The sequence below is a fragment of the Hemitrygon akajei genome, chromosome 3 (genome assembly GCF_048418815.1).
Source record: "Hemitrygon akajei chromosome 3, sHemAka1.3, whole genome shotgun sequence".
In the NCBI taxonomy this organism is placed as follows: domain Eukaryota; kingdom Metazoa; phylum Chordata; class Chondrichthyes; order Myliobatiformes; family Dasyatidae; genus Hemitrygon; species Hemitrygon akajei.
The window spans coordinates 125579002-125593473 of record NC_133126.1 but is presented as its reverse complement, the minus strand read 5'-3'; the positions used below and the strand labels follow the sequence as shown (position 1 = coordinate 125593473).

Sequence of the window (14472 nt, the reverse complement as noted above, 5' to 3'; positions counted from 1 at the left end):
TTCTTGGCTAGCTTACATTCATGTTTCTTCTTTTCTCGCCTTACTGCTTTTTTAGTTACCTTCTTTGTCTTTAAAAGCTTCTCAATCCCTAGCTTTCCACTTATTTTTGTTATATTGTATGCCCTTGCTTTTGCTTTTATGCTGTCTTTGAATTCCCATGTCAGCCCTGGTTGTCTCATCCTCTCTTTCGAATGCTTCTTCTTTGGGATGAACCAACCCTGTACTATTCATATTACTCCTGGATACTCCAGCCATTGCTGTTCTGTTATCATCCTGGCTAAAGTCCCCTGCCAATCAACTTTGAGCAGCTGCTCCCTAATGCCTCTGTAGTTCCCTTTACTCCACTGTAGTAATGATACAGCTGAATTTAGCCTCTGCCTCTCAAATGAAAGGGTGAATTCTATCATTTTATGATCCTGAGAGTTCCTTTACCTTAAGCTCCAAATCTGGTTCATTTAGGCAATCCAGAATTGCCTTTCTCCTAGTAGGCTCAACCACAAACTGCCCTTAAAAAAAAAGTCATCCCATAGGCATTCTACAAAATCTTTCTCTTGGGATCCAGCTGATTTTCTCAGCTTTCCTGCATAGTAAATTCCTCCATGACCGTCTTAACATTTACCCTTTTGCATGCCTTTACTATTTCCCATTGTAATTTGTACCCAACATCCTGGCTACTGTTTGGAGGCCCGTATAAAACTCCCATCAGGTTTTTCTTTACCCCTTCAGTTTCTTAGTTCTACCCGCAAGGATTCTACATTGTTTGATCCTATGCCATATTTTTCTAAGGATTTGATTTCATTTTTTAACCAACAAAGCCACCCCAACCCCTCTACACACCTGCCTGATGTGTATCCTTGGATCTCTGTCCAACCATGACCCTGTGATGCCCAAAATGTCACACTGGCTAATTTCTAGATATGCTGCAACATCACCTACCTATTTTATATATTGCATGCATTCAAATGTAACACCCTCAGCCCTATAATCAGCACCCTTCTTTTTGATTTTATCTCCATGTTGTGTGAAGTTAAATTCGGATCCTTTTCTAAAGCTTTATGTCCTATTATTTATTCTGGAGAATTCAGTAACCTCTCCTACAGTCTCCCTCACTTTTACTTTATTCATATATTTCCAATTTGTTCAACACACAGATCTTCCAATAGCTTCTACTTAGATTTAAGCTTATTGTCTTTCTTGCTCAGAAAAAAAAATCATTTTGATAATTAAAGTGACTTTTAAATTATTTTATGCCACTACTGAGGTTCATAATGACAAAATAATTATGCTACTTAAATTTGGATCTGTTACATGTTGCTTCCTCCTGGAATGCTGCATTCACTGACTAAGAGGGTGATATAGTCTGGAAACCACCCCCTTTTGCCCAATAAATCCATGGTGACAATCTAACACTCACCCTTCTTTAATCCTACACTGATTCCAGATTTTTTTAAATAATTCTCCCCACATTCCCGCCAGCTACCCCAGACTAGACCACTGACCCAATCCTTGAGGCAACTTAGAGTAGCCAATTAATCTACCAACCTGCACATCCTTGGGGAGTGTGAAGAAACCGGAGCACCTGTAGGAAACTCACATGATCACAGGGAGAGGGCACAGACCCCACACAACAGCACTGGAGATCAGAATTAAATCTGGGGCAGTGGTCAATGGGGCTAGTTCTGCTGTGCTCATGTGAACCTGTGCACAGATTTTCCAATTAAAATTTCTCCATGCCAAGTGAGCAGTTTTCTTCTGATAAATGACCTGTCATGTATCCATGACCTCCTCAGCCTCATGCTCAATATAGTCTTGTACACTAGATGGCAGGATGCACTTGACCGGCAATGCATTCCCTGGGTTTGGCCTTTCAAACAGTAAAACCATCTCTCGTTCTGTGGTTAAAAGCTACATCAAATTTCTAATGCTGCCCATGTAACCTGTAACTAACTAAAGAAACTCTAGTGAGAAACTCACTATTCTTACTGCTGAGCAAACAATTGTCCAACAATTGCCTGAAGAATGGCAACTCATTGTTTCTAGATGAGGTAGTATTTTGATCCTTAATTTCACTTTATCTAACGTTTCGGTGAAACAAAAAGATTCTCAGGTTAAAAGGACTGCATGAGCTCTAAATGCTTTGTAAGGTACTCTTCTCCACCTGTACAATACAAACTTTTGTTGAAACCATCAGTCATGTTCAGCTCCAAAGAGCTGGGTTCTCTATGTCAGCCAAGTACTTAGCAAACAATTAGCTACTTTTGTATAAGTTCTCCTCCCAATCCCATCTATTTAGACAGTATTGCTCATCTCCACACTGTCAAATTCACAAACACACTTCAGCAAATTCCTAATACATGTAAATATATGTGGCAAATAACAGTTGATCCTTGTTGAGTTATACAGCACGGAAACAAGTCTTTTATACCTCCTAGTCTGCACTAACCATTAACTATCATTTACATAAATCCTATCTTAATTGCACTATTCCCCAACTGCACTCGAGATCATACATTCCCCAATACACTAGGAGCAATTTATTCTGGACAATTTTCCATCAACCCACACCTCTTTGGGATGTGAGAAGAAAGCAGAGCACCCAACCAAAACCCTTGTGGTCTCAGGGAGAGCATGGGAATACCACAAAGAATGCCTGCCGGGCTAGAATTGCACTTTGCTAACTTGCTCTGTGAGCAAAGGCTCTGCTATCTAGTCTTGAGTCTGACAAAGCTTTTGTTTGTGAACAATAAAATGTGTGACGGCTGGGCATTCTGTTTCTATGTTAAAGGCCCTGACTATTTACTGTTGCCTGGTATAATAGGCAACAGACAAACTGCAAGTGTTGTAAGGCCTTACATCCATCAAACGATTACACTAATCATGCATTAATCCCATTGATTTGCAATAAAAAGATGCATGCAACAGTTAGCGCAGACCCAGTGGGCCAAGGAAATTGTTCCAGTTCTGCATGATTCTGTGACCCTAAGAACAGATTGTTCAAGGATATATAGACTTCTACCAATACTATGATGCATGGCCATGTGGTTAAAGCATTGGTCTAGTGATCTGAAGGTCGCTAGTTCGAGCCTCAGCTAAGGTGGCGTGTTGTGTCCTTGAACAGGGCACTTAACCACACATTACTCTGCAATGACACCAGTGCCAAGCTGTATCGGCCCTTGCCCTTCACTTGGACAACATCGGTGATGTGGAGAGGGGACACTTGCAGCATGGGCAACTGCCGGTCTCCCATACAACCCTGCCCAGGCCTCCGCCCTGGAAACTTTCCAAGACGCAAATCCATGGTCCCTCAAGACTAACGGATGCCTATTATTATCAATACCATGAGCAGTGGTCCACTTGCCTGCGAGAAATAGTTCTCCTCCACTGCACAACTTTTTGGTAAAGCACTTGGTGATTAAGATAATGAACTGAGTCCAATTTCCTGTATATTTAGATTCACAATATCACATGGCCCACACCAACACTCGGGTCTTCTGTACAGTGCTGTGGTCTTTCTTTTTAAACATTTGCGTGCACCCATCCCTCATGTTATGTGTAGCATCATTACTCATGGGTGCTGGCTTTTCCTGTACTGTTGATGTGGGATTGCTGTATTACCCACTGGTCATCAACCACCAGACTTAGTCTCATGACAATCTCATGCGGCAATCTTAAGGAGGAATGAGAGAGGAGTTGCCCAGGTGGATTGGAGGAGGATACTGCCGGGGATGACGGCAGAGCAGAGATGGCTGAAGTTTCTGGGAATAGTTCACAAGGCGCAGGATAGATATGTCCCGCAGAAGAAGTTGTTCTCAAATGGCAGGGGTAGGCAACCATGACTGACAAGGGAAGTTAAGCCAAGGAAAGAGCATATAAGGTAGCAAAAGTGAGTTGGAAGTTGGATGATTGGGAAGCTTTAAAATTCCAACAAAAGGAAACTAAAAAGATGGGAAAAGATGAAACATGAGGGCAAACTAACCAATAATATAAAGCAGGCTACTAGAAGTTTTTTCAGTTATATAAAGAGTAAAAGGGAGGTGAGAGTTGATATCAGGCCACTGGAAGATGATGATGGTGAGGTAGTAATGGGGGACAAAGAAATGGTAGATGAACTTAATGGGTACTTTGCATCAATTTTCATCGTGGAAGACACTAGCAGTGTGCCAGAGGTCAATGAGTGTCGGGGAGCAGGAGTGAGTGCCATTGCTATTACAAAAAAGAAAGTGTAAAAGGAAATCTTTCCTGACAAATCTGTTAAAGCTCTTTGAGGAAGTAACAAGCAGGGTGAACAAAGGAGAGGCAGCGAGCGGGAATAAAAGGGACCCCTTTCTGGTTGGATGCCAGTGATGTTCCTCTGGGATCAGTAATGGGACTGCTACTTTTCACATTGTTTGTCAATGTTTTGGACAATTGAATTGATGGCGTTGTGGCAAAGTTGGCAGATGATACGAAGATAGGTAGAGGGGTGGGTAGTGCTGAGGGAACAATGCAATTGCAGCAGACAAATTGGAAGAATTGGGCAACAAAGTGGCAGATGGGAAATCTGTTGGGAAATGTATGATAATGAATTATGATAAAAGTAACAATCGTGTAGATTATTATCTAAATGGGGAGAAGGTTTAAACATCAGAGGTGCAGAGGGACTTAAAAGCCCTCGTGCAAGACTCCCAGAAGGTTAATTTACAGGTTGAGTCTGTGGTAAAGGAGGCAAATGCAATGTTGGCATTTATTTCAAGGGGAATAGAATATAAAAGCAACGAGATGATGCTGAGGTTTTATAAGACACTAGTCTGGCCACACTTGGAATATTATCAACAGTTTTTGGCCCCATATCTCAGAAAGGATGCGATGTCATTGGAGAGAGCCCAGAGCAGGTTCACAAGGAATGTTCCAAGAATGAAGGAGTTAACATATGAGGAGTGTTTGGTAACTTTGGGAATTTATAAGATTGCGGAAGGATCTCATTGAAACTTACCGAATGTTGAAAGGACTTGATAGGGTGGATGTGGAGAGGGTATTTCCTATCGTGGGGGCATCCAGAGATAGAGGGCATAGCCTCAAAATTAAGGAGTGACCCTTAAGAACAGAGGTACGGAGGAATTTTTTAGCCAGAGAGTAGTGAATCTGTCAGTTCTGCCACAGACTGCATTGGAGGCCAAGTTCGTGGGTATATTTAAGGCAGAAGTTGATCATTTCCTGATCAGTCAGGGCATCAACAGATATGGCAAGAAGGCAGGTGTATGGGATTGAGTGGGATCCAGGATCAGCCATGATGGAATGGCAGAGCAGACTCGATGGGCTGAATGGCCTAACTCTGCACCTATACCTTATGGTCTAATCTCAGTAGCCTCAAAACCAGCCCAAAAATTGGCATGTTGCCTATTCCGGATATAGGTCCAGAAAGGAATAATACCTGCTGAATACAAATCTGAATCTTCCAATAGGCATTTTTATAATAGGAATAACAAACTACTTAAAATAAGTAAGTTATTGCTGTATTAAAATAGTTAATTGGCAAATCTGGTTAAGCAGACACTGCATCTTATCTATTGCTAAAATATTCAATACTAATCCTGTCATAAATATTTAAATGTATGCCTGCCTACCTCTCATGCTAAACTAAAAGCACTAAAGGTCGTTCATTTTTCAAAATCATTAACTCCAGTGTTAATGAATCTGGAACGACAAAGACTACTGCAGTGCCAAGAACTGTTGGCCTACATTATACTCACAGTGCACTTGCTTTACTCAGAGATCAAAAGCTGCCACTTTGACCAACTAGCCCACTGGCTAAAAGCAATAGCTAATTGTGCTATTAGTACCGTTGCACTGACAAATGTAATAACAAGAAGTAAACACAGAGAAGTCCTGATGAAACACCTCTTGCACTTTAATACGTGAATGATTGAATAATTATAAGACTCGATTGGAAGTTTGGCTAAATAACTTAGGGAGTAAAGAATTATGCATTTAAGAAGTAACCCATACATGTGCTGTCATTTCTCTTAGCTGCGGTAAGGATCTTTGATGTTGTAATTGACCTGAAAAGATGCCACAGATCTGAAACACTGCATAAAGAGCTCTTTAATACACAGGGAAGAATATAACCGAGGAACCGGCTTTTCAACCCATCATGTTCATACTGGTCACGATGCCATTTGAATTAATCCTATCTGTCTGCACATAGTCTGCATCTATCTATTTTCTGTCTGTTCATGTATCCACCCAGCTGCCTTTTAAACCTTGCGCTCACATCTGCTTCTACTACCTCCCCGACAGTACATTCCACATACATACCTCTCTGTGTGGGAAAACTCAACTTGCAAATCTCTTTAGCTTTTCCTCTACTTGCCTTAAATCTAAGACCTCTAAGCCACTTCACCCTGCGAAGAAGACTATTTATCTACAATATGTATCTCATAATTTTGTGCCCCTCAGTCTCTGAAGCTTGAGAGACATCAATCCAAGGTTATCCAGTTTCTCCTAAATGCAAACACTATTTAATCCAGACAATGTCCTGGTGACCCTTTCTGCATCTTCTCCAAAGTTTCTACATCACCCTTATGGTGTAGTGACCAGAAATCCACACAATAGTCCAAAGGTGGTCTAACCAAGGCTTTATTTAAATGCAATATGACTTCACAACTTTTATACTCAATGTCCCGACTGATGAAGGCAAGCAAAATTGTCTGCTTTCTTACCACCCTATCCCCCAAGCCCTACTTACCAAGGATATTTCATAGTCTCTTGTAGCCTTTTTCATTTTCAGTTTAATTCTTTCCTACTTTATATTTCACAGGGCCCTTGTCTGAATTCCACATCCAAAACCTAACAGATATGCTTCTCTCTTTCTTCCTGACAATGCTTACACAAATCCCTTGTCATCCAAGGTTCCTAAACATTGGCATCCTAATCTTTCAATTGTGCAGGAACATGCTGATCCCCAACTCTAATCAATCGACTTTTAAAAGTCATCCACATGTCAGATATAAATTTACCTTCAAGCAGTTACTCCCATTGCCTTTCTTGAATTCCTGTTTAATACTGTTGTAATTAACCTTCTGCCATCCTCCTCCACACTCAATTTATCACTTTCACCCAAGGACCTGTCTTATCCAGTACTGTCTTCACTTTCATCCAAGGACCAGAATTATCCATTACAGTCTTCACTTTCACCCAAGGACCAATCTTATTCTTTTACATAACTATCTTAACGCTTCCAGAATTATGGTCTCTGTTTCAAAAATGCTATCCTACTGAAAGTTAGATCACCTAATAAAGTGGCCACTGATTGCACATACTGCATGTTGTTTCAAGAAACACTCCTGGATACACCTAATAAATGTTGCTGTTTCAAAGCTTTGGCATGAAGAATGTTCCAATCAATACTGGGAAAGTTTAAATTACTCACAACCACCATTCTGTTGTCCTTACATCTTTCCATGATCCGCTTGCAGGAGGTTTGTGAATCTGGGGAATTTTATACCCCCAAAGGTAAAGATCTTATAGAGTAGCTTTATTTGTCACACGTACATCGAAACCTACAATGAAACACGCTGTTTGTGTCAAATCAAATCAGTGGGAATTGTGCCGGACAGCCTGCAAGGGTCATCATGCTTCTGGTAGTAACACAGCATACCCACAACTCAATAACCCCAACAGTACGTCTTTGGAATGTGAGTGGGAGCTGGAGCACTCGGAGGAAACGTGAGCAGTCACAGGGAGAAGCAAGAATTGAACCCTGATCAGTGATCACTGGCACTGTAATAGGGTTTCACTGACTATAGCACTACCAACAACACCCCTAAGGGCTCAATCACACCCATTGCCAGGATACTTACTGGTAAATTCTAATCAAGTAACAATTGCTTCCTATTTATCTCATTAACTTAATTGGTTTTGCTCACCCTTTGGAAAGCGGCCAGTGAGTGAATGGGCCAGTGAAGGAGTGGAGATTTGAGGCTTTGACTCGAGAGATTCTGGCAGTTTTGGCAGTTGGACTGTGCAATCAAGTCAATCAAGATTTGAATAGCTCAGCAGAAAGCCGTTGATTAGACAATCAAGATTTGAATAGCTCAGACTCAGCAGAAAGCAGCTGATTGGGCAATTGAGGTCAGGTGACCAAGCAGTTTGAAAAGCTCAAACAAATAAATAGAGCGTTACCTCAAGTGGAACGGCCAGTGAGTGGGCCAGTGAAGGAGTGGAGATTTGAGGCTTTGACGAGAAGAGGCTGAGGACGAGCTTCACTCCAAGTGAGGTAAGGCCAGGTAAGTTCCTTTCAAAGGAGAAAGTTTCAAAAGTTGAGGCAAGTATTGGGTAGGTCATGGCAGCTGAGATCGGCCCCGTGGTTTGTTCATCCTGCAGCATGTGGGAAATCAGGGATACTTCCAGTGTCCCTGACGACTATGTGTGCAGGAAGTGTGTCCAACTGCAGCTTCTGGCAGACTGCATTGAGCATCTGGAGCTGTGATTGGATTCATACTGGAGCATCCGCGATGTTGAGAAAGTCGTGAATAGCACGTTCAGTGAGTTGGCCACACCGCAGGTAAAGGCTACACAGGCAGAAAGGGAAGGGGTGGCCACTAGACAGCGTAGCAGTAGGCAGGTAGTGCAGGAGTCCCCTGAGGTCATCTCCCTCCTAAACAGATATACTGTTTTGGATACTGTTGGGGGAGATGTCTCATCAGGGGAAGGCAGCAGCAGCTGAGTTCATTGCACCATGGGTGGCTCTGCGACACAGGAGGGAAGGAAAAGGAGTGGTAGAGCTATAGTGATAGGGGATTCGATGGTAAGGGGAATAGATAGGCGTTTCTGTGGCCGCAAACGAGACTCCAGGATGGTATGTTGCCTCCCTGGTGCAAGGGTCAAGGATGTCTCTGAGCAGCTGCAGGACATTCTGGAGTGGGAGGGTGAACAGCCAGTGATTGTGGTGCACATAGGTACCAACGATATAGGTAAAAAACGGGATGAGGTCCTACAAGGTGAATTTAGGGAGTTAGGAGATAAACTAAAAAGTAGGACCACAAAGGTAATAATCTCTGGATTACTACCAGTGCTACGTGCTAGTCAGAGTAGAAATAGGAGGATATTTCAGATGAATACGTGGCTTGAAAAATGGTGCAAGGGGGAGGGATTCAAATTTCTGTGGCATTGGAACCATTTCTGGGGGAGGTGGGACCGGTATAAACAGGACGGTCTGCACCTGGGCTGGACTGGAACCAATGTCCTAGGGGGAGCGTTTGCTACTGCTGTTCAGGAGGCTTTAAACTAATGTGGCAGGGGGATGGGAACAAGTGCAGAGAGACAGAGGGGTGTAAAATGAGGGTGGAAGCAAAAAGTAGTAAGGTGAAAAGTAAAAGTGGCAGGCAGGCAAATCCAGGGAAAAAACTCAAAAAGGGCCACTTTTCAACATAATTGTATAAGGGCTAAGAGTGTTGTAAAAACAAGCCTGAAGGCTTTGTGTGTCAATGTGAGGAGCATTCGTAACAAGGTGGATGAATTGAATGTGCAGATAGTTATTAATGAATATGATATAGTTGGGATCACAGAGACATGGCTCCAGGGTGACCAAGGATGGGAGCTCAACATCCAGGGATATTCAATATTCAGGAGGGATAGACAGGAAAGAAAAGGAGGTGGGGTAGCATTGCTGGTTAGAGAGGAGATTAACGTAATAGAAAGGAAGGACATTAGCCTGGAGGATGTGGAATCGATATGGGTAGAGCTGCATAACACTAAGGGGCAGAAAACGCTGGTGGGAGTTGTGTACAGGCCACCTAACAGTAGTAGTGAGGTTGGGGATGGCATTAAACAGGAAATTAGAAATGCGTGCAATAAAGGAACAGTAGTTATAATGGGTGACTTCAATCTACATATAGAATGGGAGAACCAGATTGGTAAGGGTGCTGAGGAAGAGGATTTCTTGGAATGTATGCGGGATGGTTTTCTGAACCAACATGTCGAGGAACCAACTAGAGAGCAGGCCATTCTAGATTGGGTATTGAGCAATGAGGAAGGGTTAATTAGCAATCTTGTCGTGCGAGGCCCCTTGGGTAAGAGTGACCATAATATGGTGGAATTCTTCATTAAGATGGAGAGTGACATAGTTAATTCAGAAACAAAGGTTCTGAACTTACAGAAGGGTAACTTTGAAGGTATGAGACGTGAATTAGCTAAGATAGACTGGCAAATGATACTTCAAGGGTTGACGGTGGATATGCAATGGCAAGCATTTAAAGATCACATGGATGAACTACAACAATTGTTCATCCCAGTTTGGCAAAAGAATAAACCAGGAAAAGTAGTGCACCCGTGGCTGACAAGGGAAATTAGGGATAGTATCAAGTCCAAAGAAGAAACATATAAATTAGCAAAAAAAAGAGGCACACCTGAGGACTGGGAGAAATTCAGAGACCAGCAGAGGAGGCCAAAGGGCTTAATTAGGAAAGGGAAAAAAGATTATGAGAGAAAGCTGGCAGGGAACATAAAAACTGTAAAAGCTTTTATAGATACATGAAAAGAAAAAGATTGGTCAAGACAAATGTTGGTCCATTACAGTCAGAAACAGGTGAATTGATCATAGGGAACAAAGACATGGCAGACCAATTCAATAACTACTTTGGTTCTGTCTTCACTAAGGAGGACATAAATAATCTTCCGGAAATAGTAAGGGACCGAGGGTCTAGTGAGATGGAGGAACTGAGGGAAATACATGTTAGTAGGGAAGTGGTGTTAGGTAAATTGAAGGGATTAAAGGCAGATAAATCCCCAGGGCCAGACGGTCTGCATCCCAGAGTGCTTAAGGAAAAGTAGCCCAAGAAATAGCGGATGCATTAGTGACAATTTTTCAAAACTCCTTAGATTCTGGATTAGTTCCTGAGGATTGGAGGGTGGCTAATGTAACCCCACTTTTTTAAAAAAGGAGGGAGAGAGAAACTGGGGAATTATAGACAGGTTAGTCTGACATCGGTGGTGGGGAAAATGCTAGAGTCGGTTATCAAAGATGTGATAACAGCACATTTGGAAAGAGGTGAAATCATCGGACAAAGTCAGTATGGATTTGTGAAAGGAAAATCATGTCTGACGAATCTTATAGAATTTTTTGAAGATGTAACTAGTAGAGTGGATAGGGGAGAGCCAGTGGATATGGTATATTTAGATTTTCAAAAGGCTTTTGACAAGGTCCCACACAGGAGATTAGTGTGCAAACTTAAAGCACACGGTATTGGGGGTATGGTATTGATGTGGATAGAGAATTGGTTGGCAGACAGGAAGCAAAGAGTGGGAGTAAACGGGACCTTTTCAGAATGGCAGGCAGTGACTAGTGGGGTACCGCAAGGCTCAGTGCTGGGACCCCAGTTGTTTACAATATATATTAATGATTTAGACAAGGGAATTAAATGCAGCATCTCCAAGTTTGCGGATGACACGAAGCTGGGCAGCAGTGTTAGCTGTGAGGAAGATGCAGGGTGACTTGGATAGGTTAGGCGAGTGGGCAAATTCATGGCAGATGCAATTTAATGTGGATAAATGTGAGGTTATCCACTTTGGTTGCAAGAACAGGAAAACAGATTATTATCTGAACAGTGGCGGATTAGGAAAAGGGGAGATGCAACGAGACCTGGGTGTCATTGTACACCAGTCATTGAAGGTGGGCATGCAGGTACAGCAGGCGGTGAAAAAGGCAAATGGTATGTTGGCATTCATAGCAAAAGGATTTGAGTACAGGAGCAGGGAGGTTCTATTGCAGTTGTACAAGGCCTTGGTGAGACTGCACCTAGAATATTGTGTGCAGTTTTGGTCCCCTAATCTGAGGAAAGACATTCTTGCCTTTGAGGGAGTACAGAGAAGGTTCACCAGATTGATTCCTGGGATGGCAGGACTTTCATATGAAGAAAGACTGGATCGACTAGGCTTATCCTCACTGGAATTTAGAAGATTGAGGGGGGATCTTATTGAAAGGTATAAAATTCTAAAGGGATTGGACAGGCTAGATGCAGGAAGATTGTTTCCGATGTTGGGGAAGTCCAGAACGAGGGGTCACAGTTTAAGGATAAAGGGGAAGCCTTTTAGGACCGAGATGAGGAAAAACTTCTTCACACAGAGAGTGGTGAATCTGTGGAATTCTCTGCCACAGGAAACAGTTGAGGCTGGTTCATTGGCTATATTTAAGAGGAAGTTAGATATGGCCCTTGTGGCTAAAGGGATCGGGGGTATGGAGAGAAAGCAGGTACAGGGTTCTGAGTTGGATGATCAGCCATGATCATACTGAATGGCGGTGCAGGCTCGAAGGGCCGAATGGCCTACTCCTGCACCTATTTCCTATGTTTCTATGTTTCTGTGTTTAAAATCTGAGTTGCAATTGATACTATTGGATAAGTGGGGACAGTTGAATAAAGACTAGGGATTACAGAACAAATTAATACTGAATTGTCACAAGAATTCTACATAAAGTATGCAGATTGCGAACTGAGGCTATTTGGTCAGCACATCTGAGACATATTTGAGAAGACAGAAGAGAGTCAAGAGAACACAAGGATGGAGCAGGTGTGGGCCACTGGATCCCCGAAGCCAGCTCGACATTCATTATGATCTTGGCTCATCTGCCACATACCTCAACTCCTCCTCTGTGCCAGTTACCCCACATCATACCTTGCCTCTTTCAAAAATATAGTCTTTCCTTTTTAAATACCTCTAGTCATTGAACCTCATTAACCACTTCTGGTACAGAATTGCACAGATTCAACTTCCTATGCAAGAAGAATGTCAGTATTATCTTAGACCACGAAACATAAGACATAATAACAGCATTAGGCCATTTGTCTCTTCAAGTCTGCTCCACTATTCCATCCTAATGCCCTTCCCTTGGACAACATTGGTGGCGTGGAGAAGGGAGACTTGCAGCTTGGGCAACTGCCGGTCTTCCATATAAATAAAACCTTGCCCAGGCTTTCGCCCTGGAAACTTTCCAAGGTGCAAATCCATGGTCTATTGAGACTAACAGAGGCCTACACTACACTATTCCATCATGGCTGATTTATTATCCCTCTTAGCCCCATTCTCTTGTATTCTCTCTATAACCTTTGACACCCTTACTAATCAAGAAACTATCAATCTCTGCTTTAAATATACCGAATGAATTGGCCTTCATAGCCATCATGAATTCCACAGATTCATCACCCTCTGGCTAAAGAAATTCCTCCTCATCTCTGTTCTAAAGGAATATCCTTCTAATTTGAGGATGTGCCCTCTAATACTAAGTTCACCCATTATAGGAAACATCCTTTCCACATCCACCCTATCTAGGCCTTTCAATATTCAATAGGTTTCAATGAGATCTCCTCTCATTTTTCTAAACTTCAGCAAGTACAAGCCCAAAGCCCTCAAATGCATCTCACATTAATCCTTTCACTCACAAGATCATTCTCATGAACCTCGTCTGATCCTGTCCAAAAACAGCATGTCCTTTCTTAGATATGGGGCTCACAATGCTCTATGCAGTCTGATTAATGCATTATAAACCCCCTGCATTACATCCTTGCTTTTATATTCTAGTCCAATGAATGCTAACATTGCATTTGCCTTCCTTACCACCGACTCAACCTGCAAGGGAATCCTGCATGACTGTCAAGTCCCTTTGCATCTCTGATTTCAGAACTTGTTCCATGTTTATAAATTAGTCTATGCTTTTATTCCTTCTATCAATGTGCAAGACCATACACTTCCCAACACCGTATTCCATCTGCCCTTTCTCCTAATCTCTCTAAGTCCTTCCACAAACACCCTGCTTCCCAAACATTACCTGCCTCTCCACTTATCTTTGCACCATCTGCAAACTTGGCCATAAAAGACAGACAGACATACTTTATTGATCCCGAGGGAAACTGGGTTTCGTTACAGCCGCACCAACCAAGAATAGTGAAGAAATATAGCAATATAAAACTATAAATAATTAAATAATAATTAGTTAATCATGCCAAGTGGAAATAAGTCCAGGACCAGCCTATTGGCTCAGGGTGTCTGACACTCCGAGGGAGGAGTTGTAAAGTTTGATGGCCACAGGTAGGAATGACTTCCTATGACGTTCAGTGTTACATCTCGGTGGAATGAGTCTCTGGCTGAATGTACCCCTGTGCCTAACCAGTACAGTATGGAGTGGATGGGAGTCATTGTCCAAGATGGCATGCAACTTGGACAGCATCCTCTTTTCAGACACCACCGTCAGAGAGTTCACCAATTCCTTCATCCAAATCAATGACATACTGTATTACATGAAAAGAATCAGTCCCAAAACTGACGATCTGTCGAACATCCCTAGTCACTGGCAGCCAACCAGCAAATAGCCTCCTTTATTCCCACTCTTTGCCTCCTGCTAGTCAGCCAATCATCTACATGCCAGTATATTTCATACAGTACCATGGGCTCTTCTGTAGCAGCCTTAAGTGCGGCATCTTGTCAAAGACCTTTGAAAAACCA

General features: G+C 42.5%; 1 protein-coding gene across 3 annotated transcripts in view; it reads right to left on the bottom strand.

Moving 5' to 3' along the window:
* arhgef4 (Rho guanine nucleotide exchange factor (GEF) 4) overlaps positions 1 to 14472 on the bottom strand; it is a 476594-nt gene that overhangs the window by 432423 nt on the left and 29699 nt on the right. The gene's annotated exons all lie outside the window — the stretch shown is intronic.